At 41.0% G+C, this 9,163-nt stretch overlaps 1 pseudogene; it reads left to right on the plus strand.

The window, feature by feature from the left end:
* The first annotated feature begins 8,451 nt into the window (after nucleotides 1-8,451).
* On the plus strand, nucleotides 8,452-8,570 carry LOC134930688 (5S ribosomal RNA; annotated as a pseudogene).
* The last annotated feature ends 593 nt before the right edge of the window (nucleotides 8,571-9,163 follow it).

Below are 9,163 nucleotides of genomic sequence, written 5' to 3' on the forward strand. Positions count from 1 at the left end.
TAAATAACCATTTAAATACCAGTATTATTATATACTGGTATTTAAATGGTTATTTAAAATAATAGAAATTCACACCTGACACACGGCAAAAACCCAGAGCTGGAACTCTGACATCAATTGGAATACCGATGCCGGAAATCCTACCGCCTGCATCCCTATCCCTACCGCCTGCATCCCAACTGTAAGTATTGCAGGGTCTCCTAGAATTTAGGCCAAGGGTGGGGGATTAGGTTTAGACTGCAGGTAAGGGAGGGTTAGGGATTGGCTGCGGGAAGGGAGGCTTAGGGGGGTGTTCCCAGTGGGACTATTATATCGGGAGTATAGTGAGATTCAGGGACGCCAACACAGTTTAACAATCATTTATTTACAATATCATTGAGAAGAGTAAAAATATACTTATTCACTTTCCTTAAGGCAGTTAATTAGAATCCTGACATAAGATGTGGTCGCAGGGAGCGTCCTCTCATCCTCTTGCTGTGTAGCGCCTAGGTCTTGTCTGTCACAGAAACTCTATTCCCAACCTCAGGTCTCAATGGAGGCTGCCATCAGTCTAACGTGACCCTCTATTTAAACCAGAATTGAATTTCGCTAGACAGCGAACGTCTGCAAATCCATTCGCAACTCAATCACCATTGAATGATTTTTCCAGTCTGTGCGTAGCTCAGAATTTATTCCTACAGTGCAAAAGAAACAGGCTGATTGGGGCCAGAGCCGACGTCACACACCCGCCCTGAAAACGCTTGGGAACGCCTGCGTTTTCCATGACACTCCCAGAAAATGTCCAGTTACCACCCACAAACATCCACTTCCTGTCACTCATCTTGCGTGCGCCTAGCGATCAAAATTTTCTCACCAATCAGTTGCTGTTTGGGCTCGCATGTGCGCATTGCGGTGCATTCGCATGTGCAGTCATTCGATATTCGGCCGCTGTGCAATTTCGCACAAAAGCGATCAGGTTTTAATTAGGCACTATGTACTAAGACTTGGAGAGAGATAAAGTGGATGGAGATAAAGTACCACCTAATCAGCTCCATACTGCCGTGTCACAGGACATGTTTGGAAAATGACAGGAGCTGATTGGTTGATACTTTATATCGCTACATTTTATCCCTCACAAGGCTTAGTACATAGACCCCTATATTCCACCATACATGGGCAGCAGGGACGGCGTAATGGTTAGCATTACTGCCTCACAGCATTGAGGTCATGGGTTTGATTCCCAGCATGGCAAACTGTGTGGAGTTTCTATATTCTCTCCATGCTTGCGTGGGTTTCCTCCGGGTTCTTCGGTTTCCTCCCATAATCCAAAAATATACTGGTAGGTTCCCAACAAAATTATGTATGCATGTGGTAGGGAACATAGACTGTAAGTTCCACTGGGACTGATGTGAATAGCCAAATATTCTCTGTAAAGAGCTGCAGATTATGTGTGTGCTATATAAATAACTGGTAATAAAAAATAAATAATACAGTGTGTCATTCAGTGTGTTCCCCAAATGATACACTCTATGCTAGTACTGTATGTGCCATTCAGCTACCTGTAGACTGCAAACTTTGCTTAATAAAGATTTATACAATATTATTGAAATTTCTACTATCAAACTCTGCACGTCACAAAATTTTCTTACAAAGTTTCATAGAAAAATGTGTCTTCTTTTGATGCAATCACTTTGATGCATAAAATTAAGTAAATTAGAAAAACTGATTAAATTGCACAGAAGACATTGATGCATGAAATCATTTTGGCTCATACATATTACTACGTTGTAATTGAGGTGATGAACACATTTAGCTTAGGATTTTTATGGGGCACAAATGAATCACTTTATTTCATTTCTGTTGCTGTGTTGATTATAAGTATATTCTGTTATTGGCAGATTGGAACATTTTGATGCAAATAATCTAAGTGTTGGGAAAAAAACGTGAATTAAATGAAATACTCGATAAGAATTAGCGCTGTTTAACAATCCAAACTGCCTTGGATCAGTCAGGACTGTATTTACAGTGTGTACTATTGTAGATCACAGGGCATAAATATGATATTTTTTTTTAATATAAAAGTACATCCTTATCACCACCCAGTTTCAATGATTTTCCTGGATAACAAGGCAGGTGAAATAGGCCGACAAATCAAAATACAAGAAAATTCCAAGAAAAAGTATCTCTTGTCTACCTCACTTACAGTTCTGTACAGAATAGGGCCACCTCTACTGTATTTTTTTGTATTGCTTGGAAATGTTTATATTTATTTCCCTGACAACAAGGATCTGTGTGTGAATCTCCAATGTTTGTTTTAAAGCCATTATCCTTTCTTACTTTATCCCATGTCCATGTCTTCCTTCCTGCCTGATTCTTCTACACGTTATTCAGGGTCATCTGTCATCAAATGCCACTCCTGCTGCCAAAGGAATTACTAGTAGATCCTAGGTCATGATCTCATATAATCACAGCAGGGTCAATCTTAGAAAACATTTATTTTTTCTTCACTCCCATACACCCAAGAAATAACAGAGAAATAACGGAGAGTTCCTTGTGGGAAGATGCTGGTTGCCACTGTGGGATGGTGGAGGGCATAGCAGGGCAAAAATATGGCATTGTTCCCATGGTGCAATGCCCTAATTCATGACATCACGCAGAGAGGGTAAGGCAACAATGATATTATTTGCTCCCTCTGTCCTGCCCATTTCACTAGGACAGATGGTGCCCTGCTCTCCCAGGATTCTGTGGAACTCCCCAAAGTTACAGGAGAGTAGGTAAGCATAACTTTACTATACCTGTACAGGCATTTCTTAGTGTTAGGAAGCTTAAGAAGATATAAGCATTAAACCCACAGAACAAACCAACAAAGCAGTTCTAGAGTTCAACTAGATGATTATCTGAAGTACCAGTACCCCAAGGAATGTGGCTTCCAGAGGGGCTGCACATAGCAATCATATAAAAAGCCTCAAATGTTCGTAATCTTTAACAGCCCATAATACCCAGCATAAAATATTTCATCATACATATATCAGACCCTCCAACATGACCCGCCCCACTAGGTACAAAATGCTCTGTTTCTGGACTTCCCTCTTGATTTATGATTTCCATCACCTGTGTTGAACTAGTTAAATGATAAGAAAGCTGTTTCTTCACAGGTGATGGCAATAATAAATTAAGAGGGAAGTCCAGAAACAGAGCATTTTGTACCTAGTGGGGTGGGTCATGTTGGAGGGTATGCATATATGATATACAGTACATACCTCCAACCATCCATATTTCTGCAGGACAGTCCCAATTTGAGGACAGTGTCCCACCATAATAATCAGGACTGCAGTGTACTGAACAGCCTGGCAATTGAAATGTATATCCCATTCACTGCTACTCTGTATAGCAGGGTAATGGTGAATAGGTGCTGGGATGCACCTGCCAGTGGTGCTTTATACATTCAGCATATGTTATATACCTCTATTTTGAGACCATTAATGGAGCTTCAGCAAAATTTGGACTCAGTCTGGGGAATTAGGACATTCTTTGGGTACATTGAGGGTGATATTAGAACAGATTGGGGTATAAATCTTTGCAGGTCTGGATGGACGAGTGCTGTTACAGAATATTGATCATTACAAGTGACAGTGATATCCTTGGGTTCTGGGTTTTGCCTTATGCACACAGAAAAGAGCTGACATTATTACCAAATGTCTATTCAATGCCCTACCAACTGCAATTGCCCTTTTCCTCCTAAATGATTTTAACAAAGCCCTCCCCCACTTAATTTAGGATGATAGGCCTATGAGGCTATTGTCTAACATCATAAAGAAGCCTACAGTGTAGAGCAGTTATAGATGGGAAAGAGGGCTCCCTGACATAAATACAATAAATAACAGTGTAATACTCCCACACAGTGTAATACCTCCTGACTAGACTTTGAATCTACTGTAACTCCTTACTCTGTTCAGAGCATACTACCTAATGTGGAATACACAAAAACATATGCAGTCCTCCACCCTCTAAATTACTCTCAATGCTAACATTTTCTACCAAAGTATGGGACCTCTTCAAAGCTTATCTTACCCATCTCCCCTCCCCATGAGAGGGAGATTTAGAAACATTTATAATAATTGTGGGATGTGCGAGCTTTTCTTTTTTGGTGACACTATTACAGTTAATGAAACAGCTAGGATATATGGCAGTGGATGTACCAGCTAACCAGCTATGAGAACCTACCCATATTAGCTTGCATTATTACATTTGCTACTCTACTGATAAAAAATGAAAACAAATATTACCCAAAGCACATTGTAACAATGGATGAAAAAGTGAATATTTGACAATTATTAAACTTGAAAATAATAGGATGTGTAACGTCTTTTGTGGAGATGATAACTTCTGTATGAAAAAGTCGATAACTCTGAAAAAGACAGAGAAGCACAGAGTTCAGCATCTATTCACTGTTGGGCTTGTAAACACTGTCTGCTCCACTTCACTGAGTTTCTCAGCACAGTTGGGCTGTGCCTGGCATAGCAAATAAATTATTACTGCTAATCGATTTGCCTGCTTTTTCGTGCACCATTTTGAGCCTCTGCTTAAAAGTCTTTATGAGTAAAGAATAAGCTGGAACATGATTTAACATATTTGCCTTAGATATTTAGTTTGATGATTCATCTACAGTAAAAATGTACTTGGTTTATCTTTTTAGATCTATTTATATAATTCTGTTTGAATTTGGTTGCTGCTACCTTGCTACTTCCTAGATAGAGGTAGAATTAAATGCCAGAAATATGCTCAATGTGACAGTCAGGGTAATTAGCAAAGAGAAACCAGACCAGCACTGCTGCTGTATGTGAAAGTATTTGTTAATCTAAACCTAGCACATTTCAGTAGGAGAGGTACAGGTATGTCCTGCCTCATCTTGCACATAATTGCCTGCCGTGTACGTATGCATCGCTGCAGCGACTATGTGTACCTTGCTGCAGCTAGTCGCAGCCGTGCATATGCACCATGCATCCCTATGGAAGCGGGTGCATTCGCAGCCACGGGCCAACCGTTTGCGGATGCCGCCAATAGGACGCACAATGATCAGAGACAGATCTATATTTATATAACGATGAAATGTCAATATGTTAGAAAGTGGACATATCGTCCCTGGTGGTCCCGTGGTCACTTACCTGCTCCTGGTGACTCGCAGCGGTTTGCAGTTCCCTGTAGTCACGTGACCATTATTTCCGGGTCAGACCTTTGGAGTTCTGGAGTTCAGTTCCAGTGAATATTTCTCCCCCGGGGGCACTGCTACAGTATATATTCCTTTTATAATGGGTGCATTACTATGTATTTCTATTAAATTGAGGGCATTACAATATATTTCTATTATACTGGAGGCAGTACTATATATTTCTAGCCTTGCCTCCAGGGTGCAAAGAAAAGGTACTGTGCTGTGTGGCCACACCCCTAGTGTAATGTAGCCAGTATCGGACTGGGGCATGTAGGGCCCACCGGAGGAATGCAGTTTAGGGGTGTGGCCAGTCTGCACAGGGGCTGTGGCCTGCCACCAGACTAGTTTGACTAACCACTAGAGAGTGCAACGTCTAGGCCCCTTCATAAATATATACAGTAAATTCAGCTGCTGCATGTATAATAATGTACCAGAATAATAACAGCAATGCACTGTAGAAAATACACCATAGTCCAGTATATGGTAACATATCTATAATGTATGATTCAAGTGCACAGTCTGGAACCTGATCCTTGGAGGAGGAGGTGGTCCCCCCAGATAGTGGGGCCCACCGGTGGTTTCCCCTGTACCCCTGTGGGCCAGTCCAAGCCTGAATGTAGCCACTCCCCCTAGTGCCATGTGGCTACACCACCTCATGACACATGATCACGACCATTTTTCGGCACACTCGGTACCACTAAGAAAATATTTCTACTTGCACCACTGCCTATTCCTAACCACTACCCATAACCTTAACCCTCTCTCTAGTGTCTAACCCTAACTTGACATCATAACTGTTGACAATGTGCTGTCGACATTATTCATGATGATATTGACCTTTTGACTACATCCCCATTTCTCAGCACTTGGGAACATTGAAATATCTGTGGGGAACCTACACTGGAGCGCAAAGCCAAGCATGTTGTGAATACTGGAAGCCTCCGTAAAGCCGCACGATATTGGAAAAAGTGGTTTGATCACGCCATATGCAGATGTGCTTAGATTGACCTCGGTATTATTGTTGTCCTAAAAAAGACATACTACGTTCAAGTAAAATTTATTGACCAAAGCATTGTGTATCCCTGATAAAGGGAACACTGATTGATATTGCCCGTAAGCCAGGTACAGACTATAAGATATATTGTATAATATATTGTTTTCCTATGTGGATCGGGACAATATATCATACACAATGTATAGTATGTACCTCTGATCCATTGTATCCATGTGTACCTCTGATCAGTCGCTGAATTATTCCATTGGATGTGCTGCACATCTAATGGACAGTTCCACAGACGACGCATATGTGGTTACACTGCAATGACTGCGACCCTCGATCAGATTCTTCACCTATGGACACAGCACTCAGATGTGCGATGCCGGCAGGAGCCATCTTTTTTTCTTCAGATGCCTCCTACAGCATTACAATAATCTAGCAGTGAGAAAGAAATGGGTTTGGGGATTCCGCACAGGACCGTGGGTCAATTTAGGAATAGATGATATTGTGAATCTCTGAAAAAAACTGACTGTATAGACTATAGTCTATTATCTATCACGCTTGCCTATTATACAATATTTTTTGTTGAGGTGGCACCGAGTGTGATTATCAGTGGTGCTCCCAAGGTTAATGAACATAGTCAAGTATGCAAGTAGAAGAAGAAAAAGAAGTAACCTTGGTTGGGAGCACTCTATTTCAGAGACATCGGGTTGTAATGATTATTATGTTAAAACATAACTTTTATTTTACTATTGTAACCCCGCCTCCCTGGTAGGAGGGTTACCTATCAACTGGCATGCCTCCACCCATGCAGATAGATACACCCTGGTTTGCTTGGAAGAACCGTCCCCTAATTGGGTATTGGGTGACTTTATTTTCCAGACTTTCCCGGATCAGAATCTCCCGTAAACTCAGGACCAGCTATATCAGATAGATTTATTTATACCTTCAACAGTTAAACAATCAAGCTGCAAGTAGGCTTAGAATATATAGATATTATAGACCTTCTTAACAGTAATACTCTTACAATCCTATTTCACAAGGTTCATGCATGCAATACACAAAAAATATAACCACAGTCTAAATGACTATGGACCCGGGGATTATGCTTAATCGCTTACCCTCTGCGCAGTTCCAACACTCTAACAAGCAATGTGATCACTATAGGTGTCACTACTCGAGTCCGTACTAGTGCCCACGACTAATGGTGGGGATTTCTCCGTGATGATGTATCTTTTCACTACCAATCACCATTCCCTAGGGGTAACTTTTCCTTGATGAAGTTCTTTACCTCCTACTAGCGACTGAATATGTGGTGTCTTATGAGTCTTACTAGTCTGTGGTCGATAACGGGGTCTGACACTCGATAGGGACAAACAGTTGGATGCTCCTGGCTGTGATGATTTATCCTTTGATCCACTACAGGGTGTCCAAGCAACACTTTTTTTTTACCTTTCTCACTTTACTGCAAACTAGTTCGTTGAGAACAGATTATTCACTCAGTGTAGAAGGGTCCTCCACTCAATCCTAGTCAAATAGGGGTTAAGGTCTGGATTGAGTGTATTCACCGCTGATGGACGGTCATGGGTGATAGAAGCACTCTTCAGGCACTGTCCTACAATGGCAATACTTCCAATTGCTGCTCATTTAGGGGCGTGGACTCTCCTGTCAAATATCTGACCCCTTTCCTCACTACAGAAATGCCAGTGCTGATTAGGCCCACAGTCACGTCCCTGCTTGGTAGCTGGTGCTAGTGCCGGGAGAGAAGAAAAAGACTAGGCTTTCTAGCCACACCCACAATATATCCTTCAATAGTCACTTAGGGCAGGGGCCAACCTTTATAATGAGTGTCAATTACATTTATTATGTCCAAACTACCTTCTAGTGAGGGCTGGTAAGTGGCTAACCATAATGGACCTCAATGGCTAGTAATGTTCGTCTGGTGACGATATCAACACCGTAACCCTGTATACTCCAATCTCTATCCCCTTTACTCTTCACTCTTGCTGGTGCAGAAAAATAAACATGGGAGTGAGAATTCTCACTCCCATGTTTATTTTTCTGCACCAGCAAGAGTGACCAGATGATTTAAATCCTTCATATACCCTTATATATGAGTAAGTGATAAGGCAAATGATGGTCATTCTTATAAAAAAAAGTCTATACGTTTGTATCCAGAGTAATATCCATAAGGGGATATATTATTACCCTCTCCCTGCTTGGGCCAATATTCCTCTGTTAAATTGACCTTGGCCAGTGCCACCTTACCTACTACCATACCACACTGTATATGCCCAATCTCGTTCGATCTTGGAAGCAATACAGTGTCGGGCCTGATCAGTACCAGGTTGGATGACCACCTGGGAAGATCAGGTGTTGTAGGTCATATATGGCAGTACCATAGGAAGAGGTCTACCTGCATGGCTTCTGACATACAATTTATGCATTCAAGCAAAAGATAAATTATTATCTCTTTAATATTTTCACGGTTAAGAAAAAAAAAATTCTGTTCTTAACGTAAGCTGCATCAAAAAAATATTCTTTATTTTCAAAGTTGGTCCTTGTAGTTTCCTTTTATTAAGTATAGTAAAATAAAAGTTATGTTTTAACATAATAATCATTACAACCCGATGTCTCTGAAATAGAGTGCTCCCAACCAAGGTTACTTCTTTTTCTTCTTCTGCTTGCATACTTGACAATAATCTAGCAGTAGCAGCTACATAGAAACATAGAATTTGACAGCAGATAAGAACCACTTGGCCCATCGAGTCTGCCCCTTTGTTTTGGGTTTTTTTAACAATATTTTTATTTCAAACATTATTTGATCCTTATTTCTTTTTAAGGATATCCTTATGTCTATCCCATGCATGTTTAAATTGCTCTACTGTGTTAGCCTCCACCACATCTGATGGGAGGCTATTCCACTTGTCCACTATCCTTTCTGTGAAGTAATTTTTCCTCAAATTTCCCCTGGACAT

This window comes from Pseudophryne corroboree, chromosome 5, assembly GCF_028390025.1.
Source record: "Pseudophryne corroboree isolate aPseCor3 chromosome 5, aPseCor3.hap2, whole genome shotgun sequence".
Taxonomy (NCBI): Eukaryota; Metazoa; Chordata; class Amphibia; order Anura; family Myobatrachidae; genus Pseudophryne; species Pseudophryne corroboree.